At 45.2% G+C, this 25,442-nt stretch overlaps 1 long non-coding RNA gene across 4 annotated transcripts in view; it reads right to left on the bottom strand.

Annotated features, from left to right (window-relative positions):
- Positions 1-513: 513 nt before the first annotated feature.
- LOC105468317 (uncharacterized) overlaps positions 514-25,442 on the bottom strand; it is a 47,803-nt gene continuing 22,874 nt past the window's right edge. For 2 of the 4 annotated variants that reach the window (XR_011608869.1, XR_011608870.1), the window contains 2 exons: positions 20,534-20,650; positions 2,377-2,485 (listed from right to left, as the gene is read on the bottom strand). This is a non-coding gene — a long non-coding RNA (uncharacterized lncRNA). Of the gene's footprint in view, positions 677-2,136; positions 2,253-2,376; positions 2,486-20,533; positions 20,651-25,442 lie in introns of those variants that run through there. The other 2 variants (XR_011608871.1, XR_979438.2) reach the window with 2 other exon arrangements.

Raw genomic sequence — 25,442 nt, 5'->3', positions numbered from 1 at the left:
TCTAGCATACTTAAAGCTATTGAAAACCACATATGTGCACAGTATATGCAAGATAAGTATTTATAGTAAATGTATATACCTTCTATTCTGAATAATACACTGTATTTCAGTGATGGTCTCTTAAGTATTTAGAAATGACACTGGATACATAAAATGGAAAGTATCCTGAAGAAACAATGGTTATCACAAGGTCTCCCACTCTGTTATCCAGAACAGCTTGTATTATTTTAGGAATGAAATTTTAAAGACATTGTTCTGTGAGTTCAAGAAATGGTCTTCTCCATACCAGGGTTATGAGCTATTCTGCTTATAAACTACTCTGGCTGTGTCCACTTCTCTTGAATCTTCAGAAACATCTCACAGTTCAATGAAAGATAGTTTATACCCAAAATAAACACACTTGCTATGTTAAAAATAAAAAAAGAAAGTAAATGCAAAACTACACATAGGCAGATGTATATGTGTGCAAATGCATAGAAAAAATCTTCAAGAATACACTCCAAACTGTTAAAAAGCAGGCACCTCTGGAGAGAGAGGAAGTAGAACTTGAACTTCGTAGGCCATTTGCAGTGGTTTACGCCTGTAATCCCAGCACTTTGGGAGGCCGAGGCAGGCGGATCACCTGAGGTTGGGAGTCCAAGACCAGCCTGATCAACATGGAGAAACACCATCTCTACTAAAAAAAAAAAAAATACAAAAAATTAGCCGGGCGTAGTGGCGCATGCCTGTAATCCCAGTTACTTGGGAGGTTGAGGCAGAATCACTTGAATCTGGGAGGCGGCGGTTGCAGTGAGCTGAGATCGCACCATTGCACTCCAACCTGGGCAACAAGAGTGAAACTCTGTCTCAAAAAAAAACAACAGCAACAATAACAACAGAACTTGAACTTCATATTCTATGCAAAAAAGGAAAAAAATCTAAGAGAGAAAAAAAAATACATGAGGAATATGGTTTCTCAATTTAAAAACCTCCCCCTTCCAACACCATCTTCCATCCCTGTCATTCTTTTTTTTTTTTTTTTTTTTTTTTTTTTTTGAGGCAGAGTCTGGCTCTGTCATCCAGGCTGGAGTACAATAACGCAATCTTGGCTCCCTGTAACCCCTGCCTCCCAGATTCAAGCAATTCTCCTGCCTCAGCCTCCCAAGTAGCTGGGATTACAGCCATGCGCCACAACACCCAGCTAATTTTTGTATTTTTAGTAGAAATGGGGTTTTGCCATGTTGACCAGGCTGGTCTTGAACTCCTGACTTCAAGTGATCCACCCGCCTCAGCCTCCCAAAGTGCTGGAATTACAGGTGTGAGCCACCGCACTCGCCCTATCCCTGTCATTCTTAAGAAGAAGATAGGTCCTAATTTTAACTATTCAGAAAGCTTTTAGATGTATGCCTTGCTTAGGCTTCTCTGGCAACTCCCCAAGCCTGCATCAGCTTAGCATCCAATCCATTAAGGTCTCCCCATGGGACTGAGGTCCCTGCCACAGGGTGTCCTAAATACAGAGAAAGTCTAGGCAAAATTTACACATGACACAGTTATGGTCTTACACAATCTTTCACCTTTGTCTTTTTGTAAACCTTGATTTATTTTGCTTCCCTTGGCACATTATCTCCCCTTCCAGATATTTTTGCAGCGGATATTGTATTCTTTAAGCCTTTCTTGATTGCGAGTGAGAGAAACTAAATTAGCAAAAGGTGGAATTCATTAAAAGCATTCAATGAACGTTTGCTGTTGCTGCTGCCCGGCTGTTGTTAGTGAAGGCAGGATTTGCCTGGGTTTGGGGAAGAGCCAGATCCAGGAATTTGTACATTCTCAAGAAATTTCTTAATCTCTATCTGCTGCTTGTCTCTGCTCCTGTTTCAGTGAAGTCCCTTTCACTTGTGAGACTCAAGTCAAACCGAGTTTAGCAAACAAAAGTGGGGAGGAAATACTGGCTCAGATAACTGAAAACCCCAGAGGCTAGCTTCAGAAACTACTTCATATTGACGCTAAAACTATGTAAATTACATAATCACCCAGGAAGCGAGGGCGTGCAGCCAGATCTATCGAACGAAATGAACACACAGTGGGAAAAGACTCATCCCTGCAAAGGTAAATCTGGGTTTTTGTCACCCATAAATGGTAGAAATAACACACACACCTCAGTCTTCTCTCTGTTCTCTTCTTTCTCTCTCCCACTCTCCCTCTCTCATTTTGCCCTCTCTTGCTTGGAAACTGGCTGCTTCTGGCATTCTGATCTTTATGATAGGAAATAATGTCTGCCAAGAGATCCCAAATCCCAAATTAGCCTGACTCTCTCCATTTCAAGCCCAAAAGACTCAATGAAGGGTCTGGTATCAGTTATCTACTGCTGCACAATGAATTACCCAGAAACGGAAAGGCTTACAACAAGACCATTTATTATCTCACTTCGTGTCTTGCAGGTCAGGAATCCAGGGGCAGCTTAGCTGGGTGAGTATGGCTCAGTGTCTCCCATGCCAGAAATCATCTTCTGGAAAAAAAAAAAAAAAAAGAATTATGCGACCCCAAACTCACTATGCCAAAGGGAAAGTTAAGCTTGGGAACTGAGCCACCACTACTGTCTTCCTTTTGTTCCCAAATGGACAGCTGTGATTTCACAACCCAAATCATGACCTCATTTCCTCTACTCCCTCTTTTCATGTTTATCTTATGTAAAATGTAGATTTACTGAGAGGGAGATAATACATAATTGACTTTTTCCTCTACTCCCTCTTTTCACATGTACAATGTTGATTGATTGATTGATTGATTTTTTTGAGACAGAGTCTTGCTCTGTTGCCCAGGCTGTAGTGCAATGGTGCAATCTTGGCCCACTGCAACCTCCACCTCCAAGGTTCAAGCAATTCTCCTGCCTCCACCTCCTGAGTAGCTGGGATTACAGCTACACACCAGATAAGTTTTGTATTTTTAGTAGAGACGTGGTTTTGCCATGTTGGCCAGGCTGGTCTGGAACCCCTAGCGTCAAGTGATCCAACTGCCTCAGCCTCCCAAAGTGCTGGGATTACAGGCATGAGTCACTGTGCCCCGCCTAAAGTTTAGATTTATTGAGACTAATCAGGGCCTCACAAGAATGTAACCATCTACCTCACTGCATATCTCCCTCGCTTCCTCCCGTCTCCCACTCCTTGCTCTTTCTCCTTTAAATACCAGAGTGCATACAAAGTCCCCTTTGGAGAAAAGCAGAGATCACAGATGCTCCTGCGATTTCTATTTTTCCTGGTTGCATCCTCAACCTTAGCTAAATAAACCTCTAATGGCCTCAGTCACTTTTTGGTTAACAATTAGAATGCTGTTAACTAGGGCTGGGGAATCCACTTCCAGAAGAAGTCACTTATGTGGCTGGAAAGCTCCTGCTAGTGAAGGCAGATCCTCTCCATGTGGGCCTCTCCACAGGAGGCTGGAGCCTCTGCACAACAAGGCAGTTGGCTTCACCTGAAGGGAGTGATCTGGGAGAGAGAACATTGCCTGAAACCGATTTGGATTGAAAAGAATAAATAAATCAATATTTAAATATTTTTTTAAAAGACAGAAAACATCTGGCAGAAACTATCCCTTTTATGATCAGCCTCAGACATCACATACCATCATTCTATTAATTTAAAGCAAGCCCCTAAGTTCAGCCCACGTTTTATGAAAGGGAGAGCTTCACTTTTTGAAGGAAGGAGTATCAAAGAACCTGTGAATATGTTACAGGACCCCACCGCTTACCCAAAGTCAGTGGTTTGCTCACTATAGTCCCTTCTGTGGACGCCAGAAATATGTTACAGGAAAGCGGTCCCAGTACAGACCCCAAGAGAGGGTTCTTGGATCTCGTGCAAGAATTCAGGGTGAGTCTGCAGTGCAAAGTAAAAGCAAAGAAAGTAAAGTGGTGAAAGGACAGCTACTCCATAGACAGAGTAGGACGTTCCTGAAAGTAAGAGGAGGAACGCATCCCCGCTAGGTACAATGCTTGTATATATGGGGAGATGTGCTCTAAGGGTTTGTGATAGAGGATTAATTTTCTTAATAACTATATTTTGCAAGAATCTATATTACTATCTTTAAAGCAAAATTAGGAATGCCTATGTTCTCCAGATATCAGGATATCTGGACACTCCCAAGTCTGGGTCTGTTTAGTAAACATTATTAATTTGTTCCCTTAACCGTAAACATCTAGAGGCTCAGAATGCCAAACTTCCTGAGGATGCAGACCAGCAGGTCCCAGCCTCATTTTCCAGCCCTCACTCAAGATGGAGTCACTCTCATTCAAACGCCTCTCACAGATATATTTTCAAACCAACACAGGACTAATTAGTCTTGGTTGGGTCAAGTGTTTTCCTTTAAACCAATCAACTGTGACCAGAGGCAGGGTTATACTATAACAATGGCTACTCCCTCTACAATCTTGCAGATTTAAGTAGAAAAAAAGATTTCTAGAAAGGGGGATGCACAAACAGAGAAAAAGAACTCTTTTCCTCCAGCTCCAGAAAGAAAAATCCCAGAGGAGGATTCTGATGGGCTCAGCTTGCATCATATGCCTCTTCCAAGAGCCATCAATCACTGTGGTCAGGGGCAGGATGTAATGCTGAAATATGAGAATGCAGGGGGATTCCAGGTGGTCACTCATGATCGTCTCCACGGTGTACTTCAACCATGCTACTTAATCTTTTTATGTCTTAGTCTCAGCATCTGCTAAATAGAGATTAGAAAGCCTTGTACATAGAGTTGTTATGACTATTAAATTAGATGATATCTGTGAAGCACAATGTCTAGCTACAAAAAAGCCTATTAAGATTCTCAAGTACTTAAAATTCATCTCAAAATGACATTTTTTATTTTTATTTATTTTTTTGTGTGATGTCTCGCACTGTCACCCACACTGGAGTACGGTGACACGATCTCTGCTCACTACAACCTCCACCTACCAGGTTCAAGCAATTCTCCTGCCTCAGGCTTCCTAGTAGCTAGGATTACAGGTGCCTGCCACCACACACAGCTAATTTTTTTGTGTGTGTATTTTTAGTAGAGATGGGGTTTCACCATATTGGCCAGGCTGGTCTCGAACTCCTGACCTTGTGATCTGCCCACCTCAACTTCTCAAAGTGCTGGAATTAGGGGTGTGAACCACTGCACCTGTCCTATTTTTTTTTTTTTTTTTTTTTTGAGAAGCGTCTCTCTCTGTCACCCAGGCTGGAGTGCAGTGGCGCAATCGCAGCTCACTGCAACCTCTGCCTCCCAGGTTCAAGCCATTCTCCTGCATCAGTCTCCTGAGTAGCTGGGACTACAGATGCACATTACCACACCCGGCTAATTTTTGTAATTATTATAATTTATTTATTTATTTATTTTTTATTTTTTATTTTTTTGAGACAGAGTCTCGCTGTGTCACCCAGGCTGGAGTGCAGTGGCACGATTTCGGCTCACTGCAACCTCCGCCTCCCGAGTTCAAGCAATTCTCCTGCCTCAGCCTCCTGAGTAGCTGGGATTATAGGCAGGCACTACCATGCCTAATTTTTTATATTTTTAGTAGAGACAGGGTTTCACCATGTTGGCCAGGCTGGTCACGAACTCCTGACCTCAAGTGATTCGCCCGCCTCAGCCTCCTAAAGTGCTGGGATTACGGGTGTGAGCCACCGTGCCTGGTCACAAATTGGCATTTTTAAAAAAGCAATTTATAATTGGAAAGTCTCAGGGCTCACTCTTCATTTCTAATTCTCATAATCCTTACTTTCTCATTGTGGCTGACTTCATCCACAAACAGGCTTTCCTCAGGAGAACAAAATAGCTGCAGTAGCTCCAGGTCTCATGTTTGAAACCCATGCAATCTATGGACACAAATTGTCTTTCTCCCTACTCACAAAAAGTCTTGACATTCACTCACATTGGCTGACTTCAGTCACCCGTCCACTTCTGAATCAATCACTCTGTCCAGGGGATGGGGGCTGGGGGCAGAGAAATGGAATGCTGATTGGCTTAAACCAATCACAATCCACCCCTGATGACTGAGGATGGAGTCAATCTCCCGGGAGCACAAGGGATACAAGAGAAGGATGATATGAAAATCAGGTCATATAAGGAAAGAGGGTAAAAGAGAGTGGGTACTGTGGGCCAGAGTCAGCTGGCCTGCCAAACCCAGCCTGCTATTGTAAATAAAGTTTTATTGGAACACAGCCACAGTCATTCATCTATATGTTGTCTATAGCTGCTTTTGTGGTACAATAACAGAATTAAATAGTTGCAACAGAGACCACATGGCTGCAAAGCCAAAAATGTTTACTATCGGGGCCTTTACAGAAAAAAGGTTGCAGATCCCTGCATGTAGGCAAACATACAATTTCCACTGCAGTCGTATTCAAACCACACTTTCTTCCCTCCTCCCAGTCCTTCTCTGTTGAGAGACATCACGACAAACCAGCAGAGCAGGCATCTCTCAGCAGAAGAATCCTCCCAGGGTCCATCAACTCCTACCCCATTGCCAATGAGTAAACACACAGCCTGTGGAACAACATCAGGCAGAGGACTGGTTTGAGAAGAGATTTTGTGGCTGCTGGAGCGTACAGGCTCTGTCTCCACTACCCATCATGGAACTTCACCATTCAAAGATCAATGACGTGCAGCCTAGATGATGCTGGCAAGCCAGGGGCTGTGGATCCCGATTTTTCCTCCGTGATAAATGGGGAGCAATCTCCAGGAGCTCTAGCCTGGAAGACAGCCCTAGTTAAATTACTTTATCGCCCAGCTGAGAGATGGCCAGCTTGGAGGAGATGTACTCAAGCAGCATGCTAACTAGACTCAGCATCAGCACACAGACCCCTCCTCAGAGCAGCACACTCCTCCCTCCTCTTTCCCACCAAAGAGCAGAGGAATTCCACCCTGGCATTGGCTTATGGAAATTGCTCTCCCTGACACTTCCATAGTAAATAAGATCAGGGGTCTGTGTAGTTCCCACTCACTTCACATGCACATATCTGAGATCACTGCTTTCAAGCTTGCCAAGTGGCAGAGAACTTGTACATCATGGAGTCCTTGCAGACACTCAAAATGCTGGTATATCATGCTTAAAAGAAACCTCCAGTGCAAAGACTAAGTGCACAGGCATTAGAGATAGGCAGAACAGGATTTAGATCCCAGCTCTGCAACTTACCATGGGCAAGTATCTTGGTTCAGGATCCTTCAGAAACTTACTTTAAGACAAGGGTTTGAGTGTACATAGTTGATTTAGAAAGTGACCTCAGGAAGCACCACAAGGCAGTGGGGAAGAGGAGGAACCAATAAAGGGCATGTATCAAGGAAGCTATCACTGGAGCTGAATTCTGCTGGAGAACCAATGTTAAACACTGCCTTAATGCTAACTCATCCAAGCAGCAAGGGAGCTGGGGTATTAATACTCCAACTCCCATATGTTATTTGAGGGATGCTGCCAGAGGCATTAACCCCTAGGCACTTCTGGCCTACTATGTATGGGGGAATCTGGTGGCCAAAGAGAGTCCTTGGGCAAACAGCTGCCAATGCTAGGAGATGGAAGTCCTGCCCACGGACTCGGAAATGGTAAAACCCAAGGGGGTAGGAGTGGGGCTTGTAGGGGTACCAACAACATATGCTACAGCAAGCAACCTAATCTCTCTAAGACTCAAGTTTCCTCGTCTACAAAATGTAAATTACTTGTAGCAAATAATATCTAATATCATGGGGTTGCTTTGAAGGGTAAAGTCAATACTGCAAATTAAAATATTCAGCACAGTGTGTGGCACTAGTAAACATCTAATAAATAATAGCTATGTTTACAAAACATCACCTGCAAAATGAAATGTGTAATAAATGCCACGCTCATTTTTTAATCAACTCTGAGCCCCCAACTTATGGAGTTGGCAAGAAATCAATCTCCCTGTTTTGAGGTGGTCCTTCCACCTAAGGTCACATTAGAATCTGAGAGGTTTAACTTGGGGCCAGGAAATAAAGGATAAACTCTGGCCTTCACTTCCCCATGACCTTACTGTTTATCATCCAACTCTGCAGAATCCATTAAGTTTGGCCACAGGAATGTTTGTGGAGGCTGGAGGGCCCAGTACCCAGGGTCCAGCTTCTTTCAGCGTACCCCAGCCATTCCACACCTCCCCATCCTGACCACCAGTAGGGGTCCAGCCACCTCCCCAGGATCCCATGAGAGAGTGGATTGAGGCATCTGCAGAGCTCCCACCCCTCTGTGTTGAGGGATCTCCCTCCTCGCTCATTGTTTCTGCTTCTTTCCCACTCCTCAAAGCCACTCATCTCTCTAACTTTTGAGCCATAAGCCAAGGGCTGCAAGCTGAAAGGCAAACAGAATGGTTCAAGTTCCCTGAGATTACAGAGTGCCTTCTTGGAACTGGGCTCTATAGCTCCTGGCTGCCAGTATTATCTAGGATGTTTATCACTGATCTTTGAATGGTAACATTCTGTGATGGATAATGGAGTCAGAGCCTATGCACTCCTGCAGCAGCCCCGAAAGCTCTCATCTACCAGTCCTCTGTCTGATGTGAATCCACAGGCTTCATATTTAGGTCATTGGCTATGGAGTAGGTTTTGATGGACCCTGGGAGAATTCTTCTGCCTACAGACAACTACACTTCTAGTATGTTTCGATGTTCTAACAAGACAGAAGAGGAAAGAGTAAAAAAAACATTTATTGAGTACCACTTGGAGCAGACATTGCATGCCCACCTACCCAGCACTCTTCTTTCCCCTTCTTAACAGTATGCAGTAGAGGAGAATTTATAAAGAACTTCCATCCATTCTGAGTCTTTTCTTGTAACAAAACAAAACACAAATTAATGGTGTTGCAATGAATTATCCTGTCACATAAAAATTTGTGCTAAATCAACTATCATATCAAATTGTAATATAAGCTAGTAGCAAGAGCCAATGATCTAATGAGAAAAGGATGGAAGAAAAAGCCAAAACTATAAATTCTATTCATTCAGGGTTTTGTTAGGGTATTTTTTCTGTGAATTACAAAGAAACATGTTAATTTCTGAAGAGTGTCTGGTATACAGTAAGCAGAGAAGATATTCCATTCTAAAGACACACTTGTGCTTTGAGAAACAGAGTTTATGTTATTTCTCTAGGAGTGGCCAGATGTCTGGCTTTTCAAAATGAACACAAATAGTTCCTTTTCCCAAGGGGATGAGACAGTGACCCAGGAAAATATAACCTTGCCTCATCTCCAGCAAAGGTATCAAATGCATGGAAATTTAACACAGATAATTTGCTGCTATTTGGGGCTTTCACATAGCCCCAAATTTTACCTCAGTTGTTACTATGCAAGACTGAAAGTTTCAGAAACTCAAATCAAACTGATTTAAGCCTAAAGGGGGATTTACTGGCTTGTATAACTTGAAAGTTCAGGTGCAACTTGATCGAAGTGCTCAAAAGACAGAATCAATATTTGGTTCTTCTCTCTTTTTTGTCTCTGTGTTGGCTTCACTCTCAGGTAGGTGTTTCTGCCAGTGTAACAAAATAAATGACAGCAGTTCCTGGCTTACATCCCACCAGCTCAGCCCCTCAGCAGAAGAATGCATCTTTATCAGGATCTCTCTCACAAGTCCTGGAATTCACTCTGATTGGATCGGCTAGGGTCATGTGACTTCCCTGAACCTTGTTGTGGCTTGGGATGCAATAAATCCTCTGACTGGCCAAAGCTAAAATTGTCAGAGGCGTGTGAACCAGAGCTACTCCATCTTAAATAGGACCTGGGTAAAATGAGGCTGAGATCTGCTGTGCTGCATTCCCAGGAGGTTAAGGCATTCTTAGTAACAGGATGAGACAGGAGGTCAGCACAAGATATGGGTCTTACAGACATTGCTGATAAAACAGATTGCTGTAAAGAAGCCGGCTATAACCCACCGAAACCAAGATGGCAAGAAGAGTGACCTCTGGTCGTCCTCACTGCTACACTCCCACTGTGAAAGCCTCAAATAGCAGTTTACAAATGCCATGGCAATGTCAGGAAGTTACCCTTTATGATCTAAAAAGGGGAGACATGAATAATCCACCTCTTGTTTAGCATATCATCAAGAAACAACCAGAAAAATGGGCAACCAGCAGCCCTCAGGGCTGCTCTATGGAGCAGCCATTCTTTTACTCCTTTACTTTCCTAATAAACTTGCTTTCTCTTTAATCTGTGGACTCACCCTGAACTCTTTCTTATGCGAGATCCAAGAACCCTCTCTTGGGGTCTCAGTCGGGACCCCTTTCCTGTAACAAAATTGCCTACCCAGGGAGGCAGGAATGGGGCTAACCTACACCACATTAAGTCAGAGGTCGGGAAAGCTAGCTCAATACATCAGATAGATGTTATCAGAAGAAGGGCCACACAAAACTGATGCCCCTGCAGGGTTTCCAGCTATCATCTGATTTTCAAAATGACCCCCAATTATTTGGGCTTTTTACTCTTTTTTCATCTCAAAGTTATACACACCCATTGAAATAATTACCTCCGTTATATAGACTAAGAAACCGAGGCTCAGAAGAACCAAGTAACACTCAAGTTCTCCTAACCAAACAAGGAAGAGCTGGGACCGAAACTCTCCGTCTGTGTGAACTCCAAAGTGAAGTCTGCCCAGGGTCTTTTCTTTAAATGTCCATGTACAGGCCAATGAGTCATTTTCAGTTGTTCAAAGTCTTCCACTGTATACACAAACCAAAGATACCAATGGCATTCCTGCCCCGTCACTCCCACATCCCAGGGCAAGCAAATTTCAGGAACCCGTTCGCAGCCCCTCTTGAAGAGGAATTGAAGACTGAGTTAGTAAATCTGTGCTGAGCTAATGCATTTTTCTGGTTGACAACTTCACCGCTGCCACCAACCTCAGTGCTTTGCTGATGTCAGGCAAGAAACGCAAAATATATTCTGCCTGTCATTCTAGTCACCTCTTCCTGTCCAACCCACATGCTAAAAACAGGCAAACAGTGTGGTTGAAGGGTCTTTCATGGCTCCATATCCAGAGTGGAGCCTGAGGTCCCCTCTCTAGAGAATGGAGTGATAGAAGATACCAATAGCATTATGCTTGGGTGTCCCCTTCACCAAGAAAACCCGCTTCTGGGCATCTATCCTAAAAAAAAAATACTCAGAGAGGTGAGCAGTCATGGATATACAGGTATCTTCTGAAATATATGCTCAGAGTGCCCACAACAGATTACCCTGGGCACTTGTTAACAAGGGGCATCAGGCTGTGGTTCACACCTGTAATCCCAGCACTTTGGGAGGCCAAGGCAAACAGATCACCTGAGGTTGGGAGTTCGAGACCAGCCTGGCCAACATGGTGAAACCCTGTCTCTACTAAAAATACAAAAATTAGCCAGCGTGGTGGCACACAAATGTAATCTCAGCTACTCAGGAGGCTGAGGCAGGAGGATCACTTGAACCCAGGAGGTGGAGGTTGTGATGAGCCGAGATCCCACCACTGCACTCCAGCCTGGGCAATGGAGCGAGACTCTGTCTCAAAAAAAAAAAAAAAAAAAAAAAAAAGGTTGGGGGACATTCACTGGGCAAAGGGTGGGGGTGGGGCAGGACCTCTGCATTCCACTCACATCTGCAAAATCAGAATCTCCTAAGCTGTGGCATCCAGCCTCAGTTAAAGGCTGTGAAAGGAGCTGGGCACATTCCTCAGCCCCGGGCTCAAAACTCCCTGAGCCTAGCACAAACACATCCCATCCTCCCATCCCACCACCATATATCTCTCAAACTCCCTGAGCCCAGTACAAACACCGCCTGGAAAGTCTCCGATAAGGGGACAGCCGTTCAAGGTTACTGAAAGCGCAGGAGCCAAAAGAATTTCTTTGTTCCCCTGCAACTTTCGGGCTATAAAAAGCAAACGCTCGCATTGTTCGGGGCCCTCTTGTATACTGTGTAAAGGAGGGACCAGGTTCGAACTTGTAGTAAAGATCCTTGCCGCTTAGCTTTAACTCTGGACTCTGGTGGTCTTCTTTGGGGAACAAACAGTCTGGGCATAACAGCTGCAGTGAGCTATAATCATGCCACTGCACTCTAGCCTGGGTGACAGAGCAAGACATCATCTCTAAAAAGAGAAAAAGTAAAAATAATAATAATAATAAAGTAAGGGGAGGGCGGGATCCCTGCATTTCACTCACACCTGTGAAATCGGAATCTCCTAAGATGACCCCCAGTGATTCCTGCCTCCCGCTGTGTCCCTGGTATTCACACCCACCTTCTTACAGTCTCCTCCCACCTTGAACAGGCCTGGCCTCTGTAACTAATGCAATGGCATATTGCAGAAGTGACAGAGCGCCCTCTGAGGTTAAGTCATAAAAGACACTGCAGCCTTGTCTTGCTTTCTCTTGGGTCACTCTTTGTGGGGGAAACTCAGCCGCCATGTCATGAGGACATTCAAGCAATCCTATAGAGAATTCTGCAGGTCCAGGAGCTGGATTCTGCCAACAGCCAGCACAGACCTTGTGAGAGAGCCGCCTTCGAAACGGATCCTCCAGCCTCAGTTGAGTCTGAACCACATCTTGACTCCTGAGAGACCTCAAGCCAGAAGCAACCAGCTAGGACGCTCCCTAATTCCTGACTCTCAAAACCTCTGTGAGACAAACAAATAGTCATTGTTTAAAGCTGTTAGGCTTGGGGGTAATTTGTTATTGAGCAGTAGTTATTACACAGGGTGAGCCCAGGATCTACATGTTTACAAGCTCCTTGGGAAAGTCAGACCCACTGAAGCCACTGGAGGCCAAGGATGTCCCTGCAACATTGTTTAGATTTAGAAAGTAACATCGACGCCCCCTAGGGGATTAGAGAAGCAAATTATAGTCTACCTGCTGGATGGCCAACAAGGCACATAGGAGACAGCTAGTAGCTACCTTATCTTTTTTCAAAGGCTGCCAAGCATTTATGACATATTGAATAAAAAATCAGTTCACATGCACAATGCATAATATAATCCTATTTTTCTTTCATATAGAGCATTATTATATAATCCCTCATGTCCCAGGCCTTAGCCTGAGATGTGTGTGATTATGTAAGTCTTTTACTCCTTGAAGAAGTTCTTGTCATTCCTAAATTATTAAGGTGCAAGCCCACAGCAGCCTAATGGCTTGGAATTCGCCCCAGCTATTTCTTTTTTTTCTTTTTTTTTTTTTTTTTTTTTTGAGACGGAGTCTCGCTCTGCCGCCCAGGCTGGAGTGCAGTGGCCAGATCTCGGCTCACTGCAAGCTCTGCCTCCCGGGTTCACGCCATTCTCCTGCCTCAGCCTCCTAAGTAGCTGGGACTACAGGCGCCCGCCACCTCGCCCGGCTAGTTTTTTTTTTGTATTTTTTTAGTAGAGACGGGGTTTCACCGTGTCAGCCAGGATGGTCTCGATCTCCTGACCTCGTGATCCGCCCGTCTCGGCCTCCCAAAGTGCTGGGATTACAGGCTTGAGCCACCGCGCCCGGCCAATGCCCCAGCTATTTCTGAGGGTTCCGCAGGAATCCTTTTACCTAAGCTCAGGAATGTGCCCACGGGTCCTGCTGGCGTTGGCATCCTGCTGTGCCACTGCTGTGGTCTGCTGGGGCGGCTCCCACCCCCGCCCAGGAGCAGGATGGCTCATATTCACCCACGTAGGGATACAGGCCCTTACGAATATCCAAGTGAGACCAGGATGTAGTTATTTGTTTTACACACATAATAAATAAAAACAATCCCAATGTAAAAGCTGGCTTTAAAGAAGGAGAAAATAGAGGCGATCAAGCGTAATAGTTCAAGGTCTGACTCCACCTTTTACTTAAATCAGGCACGTTAGCCTCATCTCTTTGCGGTCCCACTGCGCTGAACAATTCTGGGGCCACAATTCCTATTGTGTTCTTGTATAGAGCACCCCCTGGAGTCAAGTCATGCCTTTATTTCCTCATCTGTAACATGGGGGTTATAATCACAACTCATAGGGTCATTTATTAGCACTGAGCAAGTGAATTCACATAAAGCCCCTCAACAGTGTCTGGCCCAGAGTGGGCACTCAACAAATGTCACCTCTCATCTTAATTACCATCATTATTATTCACATATACTCCACACATATAATTCCACTGCCCTCCCTAGAGGTAGCTCCATTTATTAAGTGGGCACAATTGTAGAATTTTTCTGTGCATTTACATACATATATTGTGGCATTGATTTTTTTTCTTGTATGAATAGGATTGTTCTCTATTCTCAGCCATATGTGTCAGAGAAGTTTCGATGTCAGTGTGCATAGATCTGCCTCACTCTAGTGCAGATATGCCAAGGTTTATCTAACAGTCCCCACTTCTCCAGCACTTTGCTTATTTCCAGTTTTATGCTATTGCACACAATGTTGCAAAGAACATTGCTACATGCTTCTTTTTCTTAGTATTTCTTTAGATGAGATTCCTAGAAGTGGTAATTCTGGGGCAAAGGATATTTGCATTTAAAATGTTGATAGATCCTCAGCCTGTCGGTGCTACTACAGACAACAGAATAAGAGGAGAGATATAGTACCGTGAAGATTAATTTAAAATTATTGCTAAGAGTGGTTGCTAAGACTCAACATTCAAACGCTTTACTTGGAACTTCCTGCCTAAACACTCACCCTGCACGGAGGATGTTCTGGGAATATTGCCACACCTCCAAGTTCCCACCCAGCTCCTCTGAACCAAGAGAAATGGGGAATAAGGCTTCCTCTGTAGTAGACCAACAATACCCCCTGGAGAAACATGGAAACATCTCTCCTCCAAAGGACATCCCACCATCACCCCACAGTCCAAACACGACAACCACAGAGGCCAAGAGGCCAAGTCCAAGTCTGCTCATTGGATTTGGTACATTACTACCCGGAGGGAGACCAACCCTGGAGACCAGGGTACTCCTTACCAGACGTGGCACTTCTCTCTAGCCTCAGGTGAGAGCAAGAGCAAGCCTGCATATCCCTTCTGCCACCATCTGGTCCTCAATCCTCAACTCCAGCAAGCAAATGTTTGGATGAGAATGCGCACCCTGTCTCCCAAGAGCAAACAAGTGCGTTCAGGCCTGGGGCAGCCAAACTCTAAGTTTAGAAACAGATTTTGCTCCAACCCTGCAGGGGCACATTCTACCAACACACACAGTTTGCTTTAGGTTCCCTTTAGAATACTTAACTGCTCCATCTGCAGCTTCAGTATTTGAGCTTTCTGGGCATCCCCAAGAACCATGGAGAGTTATTTTGCTTATTTTCTTCTCACCAAGTGCTCACACCCAGAATCAAGGGATGGTCCTGCTCAAAGGTATACTCCAGTCCCCTTCCCAGAAAGCAGAAAATACATGTAACATTTTAAATGAGGGTTTTCCAAGCTTTGGGGAAAAAAATGTAGAAGCAGATTCTACTCCAGGAACCCTACTAAATATGCATTTATAATTTTGTATTCATTCAACAATATTTACCATCTATGCATTTATAATTTTGCATTCGTTCAATAATATTTACTAAATAAGCATTTATAATTTTGCATTCATTCAACAATATTTACATGCCAGACCTTCTTCTAGGTGCTGAGGACACAGGGGTAGGTAAAGTAAGTCAGGACACTACAGACAGTCCCCAACTTATGGTTTGATTTTTTCATTTTATGATGGTGAGAAAGCAATAGGCTTTCAGTACATTCCTTGACTCACAATGGGGTCACATCCATATTGTAAATCGAGGAGCATCTGTATAGGGATTAGATTCTAGTGTGAACATGCATAGAAAAGAAAGGCAAGAGAATATTTTTAAAGTGATAATGGCTATCCCTGAGGATTGCAATAATAGAGATATTTATTGTTTTTTATGTTTTGTGTTGTTTGCAATTTTTCCATTTGGAAAAAACTCACGGTATAGATGAATATATATAGTTATGGGACTATACTCACAATATATTGCTAAGTGAAAAGAACTGGCTACAGAAGAATATGCAAAGTATACTTTTGTAAATATATATTTACACTGTGTGTGTATCTGCTGCGATGAGTCACTTTGGCTAGAGGGATTATGGAGGAATGTGTTGTTAAATTTTCCTTGTGTCTTTCTGCGTTTTGCAAGTGGTATGAATTGAACACATATCGCCTTTATAAAAAGGGGAAAAATAGGTCAGGCATGGTGGCTCACACCTGTAATCCCAGCACTTTGGGAGGCCAAAGTGGGGAGATCGCTTGAGCCCAGGAATTCAAGACCAGCCTGAGCAACATGGTGAGACCCTGTCTCTACAAAACAAAACAAAACAAAACAAAACAAAAATAGCCAGGCACAGTGGTATATGTGAGCCCAGGAATTCAAGACCAGCCTGAGCAACATGGTGAGACCCTGTCTCTACAAAACAAAACAAAACAAAACAAAAATAGCCAGGCATGGTGGTATACATCTGTGGTCCCAGCTACTTGGGAGGCTGAGGTGGGAGGATGACCCGAACCCAGGAGGTCAAGCCTACAGTGAGCTGTGATCACACCACTGCACTCTAGCCTGGGTGACAGAGTGAGACTCTGTCTCCAACAGAAAAGTGCGGGGGGAGGGGAGGGTGGGAAATGTTATTTAGCAATAGAACTTGGACCTAGTCCTAAATTATTCTATCCCTTCGTCTACCAAAACACCTGAAAATTCTCCATCAGAGTCAGTCATTTGGCTAAATGTTTCATTCCCAGAGGCTCCCGCTATACTACTTACGAAGAATAACACACTGGTCTCTGTCACCTGCAAAATGGAAACGTGAACAGGGAATCTGAAAACGAACTGTCACTTTAGAGAGCGAGGAGTCTGCCTGGCTCAGTAAGACACTGACAGACAGGGAAGGGGATGGGGAGTCCCAGTGGTGCATGAGGACTCTCTGCTCCGAAAGTGAGGCAGGAGGAGACTGAAGAAAAATCAGACGAGACACGGGATAAGACGGACCTCCATGCATGCCCCTCCACCTACCCCTATCCCAACACCCAGCACCCACTCTGCAGCCAAGGTCAGAGCTGTCGAAGAGTAATGAGCAACCTGTTTACTAAAAAGAAGGAAAAACCTACTTATAAGAGGTTTTCATCATAGTGAGCCGCTCTACCTGAGTCTTCAGAAATTCATCAAGGGTGACATCACTCTCCCCAGTCACAGCCCCGGGACTGAACATCCCAGCAACACTCAAAGGACTCACCCACCCACCTCCCTGTCACTGCAGCAGCAGAACTGTCAACCCTAAAAATGAGGATGGTTACGTGAGGAAATGTGACGATCACTCCTCTCCAAGCTGTCGGCTAGAATATGAGCCTGGACCTAGACTAGCTGCAGCAGGGACCATGTTTAACAAGGGGCACTGTTGACTGCTGGGACTGCTTTAATATTCCATCCAGACCTCTGATGATGAGTTATTCATTAATGACCAACTGCCTCAAGGCTCCTGTTTTATTGAAAGCTTTACAAACCATCCAAGAAATGAGATATTGAGCTAAACATTTCATTCTTCCTCTTTTCATCATTCATCCAACATTTTTTGCAAATACTTACCAGGGGCCAGGGACTGGGGCTTAGTATAAGATTCTTTTGGCCGGGCGCGGTGGCTCAAGCCTGTAATCCCAGCACTTTGGGAGGCCGAGACGGGCGGATCACGAGGTCAGGAGATCGAGACCATCCTGGCTAACACAGTGAAACCCCGTCTCTACTAAAAAATACAAAAAACTAGCCGGGCGAGGTGGCGGGCGCCTGTAGTCCCAGCTACTCAGGAGGTTGAGGCAGGAGAATGGCGTAGACCCAGGAGGCGGAGCTTGCAGTGAGCTGAGATCCGGCCACTGCACTCCAGCCTGGGCAACAGAGCGAGACTCCGTCTCCAAAAAAAAAAAAAAAAAAAAGATTCTTTTGGGCTTGAACATATCTGAGGACACCTTGAACTTTTATAAAAATGTGTATTAGATTTTCTTAATTATGGAAGTAACATGCATTGCAATATGCTAAATAACAAAGTAAAAAATCAATAATCTCCCCCACTCCATTCTAACTCCAACCCCTGTCGTTAGCAATGTTAATAGATTGTTGTAGAGTTCCCTTCCCTATGCCTTTTTTTAAAAATGCTTTTCTATTTATTTATTTATTTGGAGACTTATGAGACTGGCTAATTTTTGTATTTTTTGCAGAAACAGGGTTTCATCATGGTGCCCAAGCTAGTCTCGAACTCCTGGGCTCAAGTGATCCCACCTCAGCCTCCCAAAGTGCTGGGACTACAGGCATGAGCCACCACACCTGGCCCTCTTTTTTTAACTTACCAAAAAATATGTGTGTGTGTGTGTGTGTGTGTGTGTGTGTGTGTGTGTGTGTGTGTGTGTGTGTAGAGAGAGAGAGAGACAGTGTGTACGATGTACATGATTCTACAACTCATCTTTTTCACCTGTGTATTAAGAATCTCCCTTCAGGGTGACACAGAGATTGAGCTTGTCCTTTTTCATAGCTGTGTGATATTCCACAGTATGGCTATAATGTAATTTATTCAACAAGTCTCAGACTGATAAACAGGATGTCTCCTAACATCCCATTTGGGGAGACTCATTAAACATCCTTTGACATCACTGTACTTTCATGGATGTCTAAAGAAAAGACTCCCCAGGTGGGACAGCTGGGTATAGACATCTAACAGTGACCGACAGTCCCTTTCTACCCCAGCTCATGGGAAAATTCCCAGTGGCCCTGGTCAGTCCCTCACTGGTTAGGGAACAAGATTACCCCTTCTCTTCCTCTCCCCACAAGTATCCAAGCCCTTCACCTTCTCTTCATGGGGCTGGAGAGTTGGCAGGATGGTTGGATGGTGGTTTGTTCACAAATGACGGGTCAGAAGGCAGGTGCCCTCCAGGGCAGCTTACTGCTCAGTCCCTGCCCTTCTCCTCTGCACTCATGATGGAAGCCCTCCCCAATCCCCTCCCACTTCGCAAAGGCCTCCACACCATCCTTTCCTGCTCAGAATGGTCTTCCAGATCAACCTCCTTTTTCCCCAGCCCCAGTCTCATCACTTCTCAGAGACCAGGGATCGGGAGTGGGCAGAATGCATCTGCGTGCTTTCATCCTTGGCTCTGTCAGTACCATCTGGCGAAGGAGAGAAGGGTCCTCAGAACCAAGGTGGGAGAAGAAAGGCAGGGGGAGAGCAGAAGAGGGGAAAGAAGGGGAGGGAAGGAAAGGGGAGGCAGGGGAGAGGAAGGGAAAGGAAGGGAAAGACAGAGGAAGGGAGGGGAGGGGAGGGGAAAGGAGGAGAGAGAGGGGAGGGGAAAGGAGGAGAGAGAGGGGAGGGGAATGATCAGCCAGCAAAGAGACACTTCCCAATACAACCCTACCACATGCACTTCTTTGTCACTGCTTTCTACTCTCTGGACATTTACGGTGCATTAAGTCCAGCTCTCCTCAGCCCCTCCCTCTGTGAAGACACTATGACCATGCACATTTCATAGTGAGGACACTGGAGCCAGGATGAGGGCCCGGGGAGTGGTGTGATTTAGCCAACACCACTCATCAAGTTGGTAGCAGAGAAGGGGCTACAACCCAGCTCTCTGACATCCCTTTATTGTGAGTTGAGGAAGGAGTGAGTCTCCATTGCAGTTCATTCCACCTGCCCTCCAGAATCCCAAGGAGCGATCCTATTAATCATCACAAGAAGGTTAATATGAAAATAGAATCAGGCCTAAATTGAGACAGACAAGTTCAAATCTGTCACCCTTAACCCAGTCCAATTCAATCTGTCAGCAAGTCCTATTGGCTCTTCCTTCAAACTCTATTGAGAATTCAGTTTTTCCTTTCTACTCCAGTCACCTCTGTCCAAGGCACCAGGTTTCCTGCAGCCACCTCCTCTCTGCCTTCGCAGCTCCCATCTTGCCCCTCCACAGGTCTTTGCATGTAGCAGCTGGAGCCTTCCTCTTAAAATATAAACTGAATCGTGTCTTTCTCCTCAGCTTGGAGCCTCTAGCAAATGACTTCTGGCTGCACTTAAAATAAAACCTCCATTTCTCACCCTGGTCGATGAGGCAGGACACCATCTCTTCACGCTTCCAACCTCATCTCCTGCAGCAACCCCTCTCCTTCACTTACCCTGTTCCTCTTTCTGTCCCTGTGAAACTTAAGACTCTGGGCTGGACACAGCTATGATCCCAGCATTTTGGGAGGCCAAGGTGGAAGAATCGCTTGAGGCCAGGAGTTCAAGAGCAGCCTTGGCAACATAACAAGACCCCATCTCTAAAAAAACTTTTTTAAATGAGCCAGGTGTGGTGGCATGCATCTGGGGCCCAGCTACTCAGAAGTCTGAGGCGGGAGGATCACCTGAGCTCAGGAGTTCGAGGTTCCAGTGAGCTGATTGTGCCACTACACTCCAGTTTGGGTGACAGAGTGAGACCCTGTCCCAAAACCGCAACAACAAAAACACCAAAACTCCCAGGTGTCTCCTGCTTTCCACGGCCTTTGCAATTGCCATTCCCACCCGCTGTGGAAACGGGCGCCAGGTGTCTGCACAGCCAGCTCCTTCTCCTCCTTACATCTCAACTCAGATGTCGCCTCTTTGGAGAGGCCTTACCACCATCGGGAAGCATCTTGCTCACCTTTCTGCTTATTTGTTGATTGACTATCTTCCCAGACTATGAGGCACACACCATCAGGGCAGAGGCCAGGTTTACTTCGTTCAAGCACTTGGAATATAGTAGGTGCTCAATGAGGCTCTGAGAAGAAAGGCAGGGAGGATGGGGTGGTGTGGAGGAAGGGAGATCAGTGTGTGCTTCTTAAGGTAACATCCATGCCCAGGCCCCAGACACCCAAGGAACAGTCAGCAGGCCCTGAGGCCAGTCTTACCCCTCCATCAACACCACCATAGCCAGCGTTGTCTGTAGCTCAGTGTGGGCCCCCATTGAGTCTGGCTATGGCATATTCAGAACAGCCAGGGCCTCTGACAAGGTGAGTGGGGACCTGGCATTCATTTTCTCTTTGCAGCTGTGACATCTTCATGAATGTTCCTCTGTGAGTCAGGTTTGTGTCTCTTACCTGACCCTTGCAGCCACAACTTCTGGAACTCTGTCTCCCAGGGTGTGACCATGTACTAAAATATTTTACATGGCGTGTATCCATGATAGTCCCATGAGGGAACTACCATTGTTATCCCCATTTTAAAGATGGAGAAACTGAGGCTCAGAGAAATTCTGTAACGAGCTCAAAGTCATAGAGCCTCTTACCAGCTGAGCTGAGATTTAGACCCAGACAGGCTGAGTGCAGAGCTGATGCTCTTGACCATGACACTGGAGACCTCCTGGCACCAGGGACGCCATAGGATGTGTGAAGTCTCCAAGAAGTCTGCCAACTGGTTTCTGCTTTAAATCTCTTGACCCCAGGACCCAAGGCCCTGGGTGCAAGAGTAACCACAGCAGAGGCTCAGCAGTCCACACTGAACTGAGGAGTGGGGTCAGTCCCACCCTGTGTCAGAAATCCCTTTTTCTTGCTCTGCGAGGCCAAAAAGATCAAGTCAAACCAACCATGGCTGATTCCCTAAAAATCCCACTTTCCCTCTCAGTGAAGGAGAAAGTAATATTGATTCTGCAGGCTCCCTGAATGGTGAATTTGCCCTCGTCAGGCAGCTTCTGCTGATCTGAAGAAAAGAAACAAATCACTCCAGCACCTAAATCTAACAAGCTGGGAGAGATGGCAGTAAGGATTGCTGCCAGGAGGTGGGGCAGGAACCAGGAGATATTTATAGGGCACCAGAGAGAAGAAATGAGGGTGGTTGAGCCTATTCTGCTGCTGACCCCAGATTTATACACTACAGGCCTTGCTCATGGTCCCCATGGGACCCCCGGGTCCTTTCAGCATCTCCTCCTAGCCTTGGGGAGATGAATCACACATGCAGAGGAAGTGAGTGTTGCTGTATCTTCGTGGGTGAGCCTGTGTGTGCCTGGATGTGCGTGTGTGCACATGTTGGAATGTCTTTGCGTGTCTGCCTCAGTGTATCTGTGTATCTTTGTATATGCGTTTGTGTTTCTGCCTTTGGCTACAACTTTGAGATGGATGAGATCAGTTTCCCTTTCAAATCGCCTTTTGGGAGTTTACTACAAGATCCGCTTCCCTCCCTCTACTGGACAGAGTGATGCCTCATCTTCCCTGCCTCTGAATGTCGAGGCACCTTCTCCCCTGCTGACAAAAAAGCAAATCTTGGAGGTGGTCTTTGATTCTACTCAGGGGTCAGTAAAAATCTGCAATTATGATATACTAACAAATGAGGTGGGTGGTTCCAAGCCCCTAGCTGGTAAATTCCCTCCTCTTTCCTTCTTGCAAGTCGATTCCTTTTTTTTTGTTTTTTGGGTTTTTTAGATGGAGTCTTGCTCTCTTGCCCAGGCTGGAGTGCAATGGTACAATCTCAGTTCACTGCAACCTCTGCCTCCCAGGTTCAAGCAATTCTCCTGCCTCAGCCTCCTGAGTAGCTGGGATTACAGGCATGTGCCACCACACCCGGCTAATTTTTGTATTTTTAGTACAGTCGGGGTTTCACCATGTTGGCCAGGCTGGTCTCAAACTCCTGACCTCCAGTGACCACTTGCCTTGGCCTCCCAAAGCACTAGGATTACAGGCGTGAGCCACTGCCCATCGCACCCAGCCAAGTCAGTTCTTATTTAGAGCAAAGATTTTTTTTTTTTTTTACTGATGCAAACTATTTACTCTAAGCTAGTTATTTTATGTAGTACTTATTCCCCTGCACAGACGTGTGATAGCCACATATTTAAAGTCTGTAAATAATACTATCAAAATGATCTTAATCTTCTAAATCTCACAAATGTTTATATTTTACAACACAATCAATAATGAAAGCTAAACAAGCCAATCACAGAGCAAAGATTGTTAACCTCTGCATCTGTGGTCATGCTTTGGGCAACATGTGCAGCCTGCCAGCCCTCTTCTGTGCCTTCATGACCTAGAAGCTACATGTGGGGTGGCAGCATCACAAAAATCAAAGTAGCCTGAGTCCCTGAGTAATTGCATGGGGGACCACCACCATAGAGGGTTGACCGACTCCCATCAGAGTTTATGTAAGAGAAACAAAGCTTGATTGTGTAAGATCACAGAGACTTCTGGGTTTGCTTGTTGCTGCATTCATAAGCTTTTCCTAACTAATACAACATCTGGACCATCTTATGTATCCCTGGTGGTATACACAATAAAACTTTGGGATACATTGGACTTGACTATTTCTAAGATCCTATTTAGCTCTGAGACTCGATAATCCTAATCTCTTATGGTAGCATGACCCTAATTATTTAACCAGATCACACCTCTGGGGTCTCTGAAACATAAAATTGCAAACTGACATTGCCACCCAGCCCTCTGGTATATGAGGAGATAAGTCTAAAGATGCTACCAGGCCCTCCCAGAATGGCAAAGCGTGAAACTGAGGGACTTTTTTCTGTGACTGTGAAGCTTCTATATTTATCACCCAGCCAGCTGCATTTCACCCTGTGCTGGGCAACTGTTCCTAAATGAACCCAACCCAAAGCCCTTCTCCCCATGAGCCTTCCTACAATCCAAATCCTCCCAATTAAGGAAACAACTTTGAAATTAACCCTAAGTCTCAGAAGTGTCCTTGGGCTTCAAGCAAGCTGAAGAGGGACTCATTCTGGCTCTTGTTGGACTTGATACTCATGTCTACCGAAGTGTCAGGTGACTTGGGTTCCAATCGCAGCTCTGGCATTCATAGCAGTGTGAACTTTGACAAGTTACATGGCCTCTCTGAGTCGTATCTTCAACTGTAAAATGTGGATAATAACAGTACTTGCCTCCTAGGATTGTCCTGAGGATATATAGAGCATAAACTAGTGCCCCAATGTCAATGAAAAAAAGCAGCCCTTCGTGTAAGCAGAATGGGGGAGAGCATTCATAACCAAACTCTAATCTGACAAAGTGTCAGCTCTTGTAGCCATTGGAGTCACCAGTAAACTTGGCCTGGGAGAGTAACCCTTCAATTCACTATTGCTCTCTAGCTAAGACCGGCTTCTCAGCGGTGCCACTGTTATCAGGGATGGGAAGGAATAGGACAGGGGATGAGTACCTTTTGATAAGGAGGAGAGTCACTGCTTAGATACTGCTGGGGAAGTCCCAGTCAGGCAGTGAGAAGCTCCGGGCACTAAAAAGACAGCATGAAAGTGGCACACATATCAGTTCTTCATTTGAAGTCCCAGTTTCTTCCTGTATCAAATCCACAGGTTGTATTGAGGGTCTAAAGTGGCTGCCACAAATTTTAAAATGTGGAGACCCTGCGAGGTGTTATCATTGCTATTGCCAACATCATTACTGTGTGCCCTTCTCCCCATGAAAAGTCCTTACAGAAACTCCCCTGCCACCCCCATATTTTCTCCCTCAGAGTCTCATACTATGTGGATGGATAAATAAAAAGCCAATGCTTTTCAATTTCCAGGACCCTCCTGAGATCATTATTCATTCTCCAAGAGGGTAGTTTTTAATTCTGCTATAAATGAGAGGCTGGCCTTTAACTCCCCGCTCTCTGTTGTCATGGAAACTGGTGCACTAGCAATTTGGCGTGGAAACAAGAAGTGGGTATTCTTTTTCCACCAAGAAAAGGAAAGGCTTGGAGAACTTCAAGGTAGGAGGTGGAGACCTTGCACTCTATGTGATCTCCCTTTGAAAAGGAACCACCCAAAAGATGCCAATAAGGAAATTTTTTTGCAGAGCCCTAGAACTGACTTCAGGACCGTGGAGAGCTCCCTGTAAAGTTAAAGGTTGAGCCGGGAGCAGGAGAAAAAATGAAGTCAGTAGCTACACCATATCCTCAACTTCTACAGAAGACAAAGTATACAAGGCAGGGACTGTACTGCGGAGGGGAGAAGAGGGGAGGGGAGAGGAGGGGAAAGGAGTGGAGAGGAGGGGAGGGGAGGGGAAGGGAAGGGAGGGGAGGGGAAGGGAAAGGAGGGGAGGGGAAGGGAGGGGAGGGGAGGGGATTCCTCTGGCATTAACCCTTCTTAGTCCCAATCCCAAATTCCCAGGATAGATTCTACATGGGGAAGTGCTTCCCCTTTAGCTAATTTCCTATGAATAGGGACAGTGGGACCTCACTGGACACATGTGGTCAGTGGGTAGACATCCCAGGGACCCTGTGGATCAGAGACGTGTGAAGAGCAGTGTTCAAGAAGAAGGGAATGCATGTGAGTTGTGCGAGATCTCATAAACTCACCATGGCAATGATAGATCCTGAGCCCTAAAAATAGAAAGAATGCATTGTCTAAAAGCTGAGAAATTTGGTCAAGGAAGGAATTGGGGTCCTTCCTACATGGAAGCCAGTGATGGGGATGGGAGAGTTAAGCCGAACCCATGAACTTTAAAAAGCATCCAACTTCTCAGTAGTCATTGAAATGGCCTCCATAAAGCTCCAAGGCAAAATTATAGATCATCATTTTAATTGAGTGAAATTGGCTATACATTAATATTCATGATTATTAGAGCAGCTAATTTTCCTCTTTA

This window comes from Macaca nemestrina, chromosome 10 (genome assembly GCF_043159975.1).
Source record: "Macaca nemestrina isolate mMacNem1 chromosome 10, mMacNem.hap1, whole genome shotgun sequence".
NCBI lineage: Eukaryota > Metazoa > Chordata > Mammalia > Primates > Cercopithecidae > Macaca > Macaca nemestrina.
The sequence above is the reverse complement of the archived record's forward strand: the minus strand, read 5'-3'. Positions and strand labels throughout refer to the sequence as shown.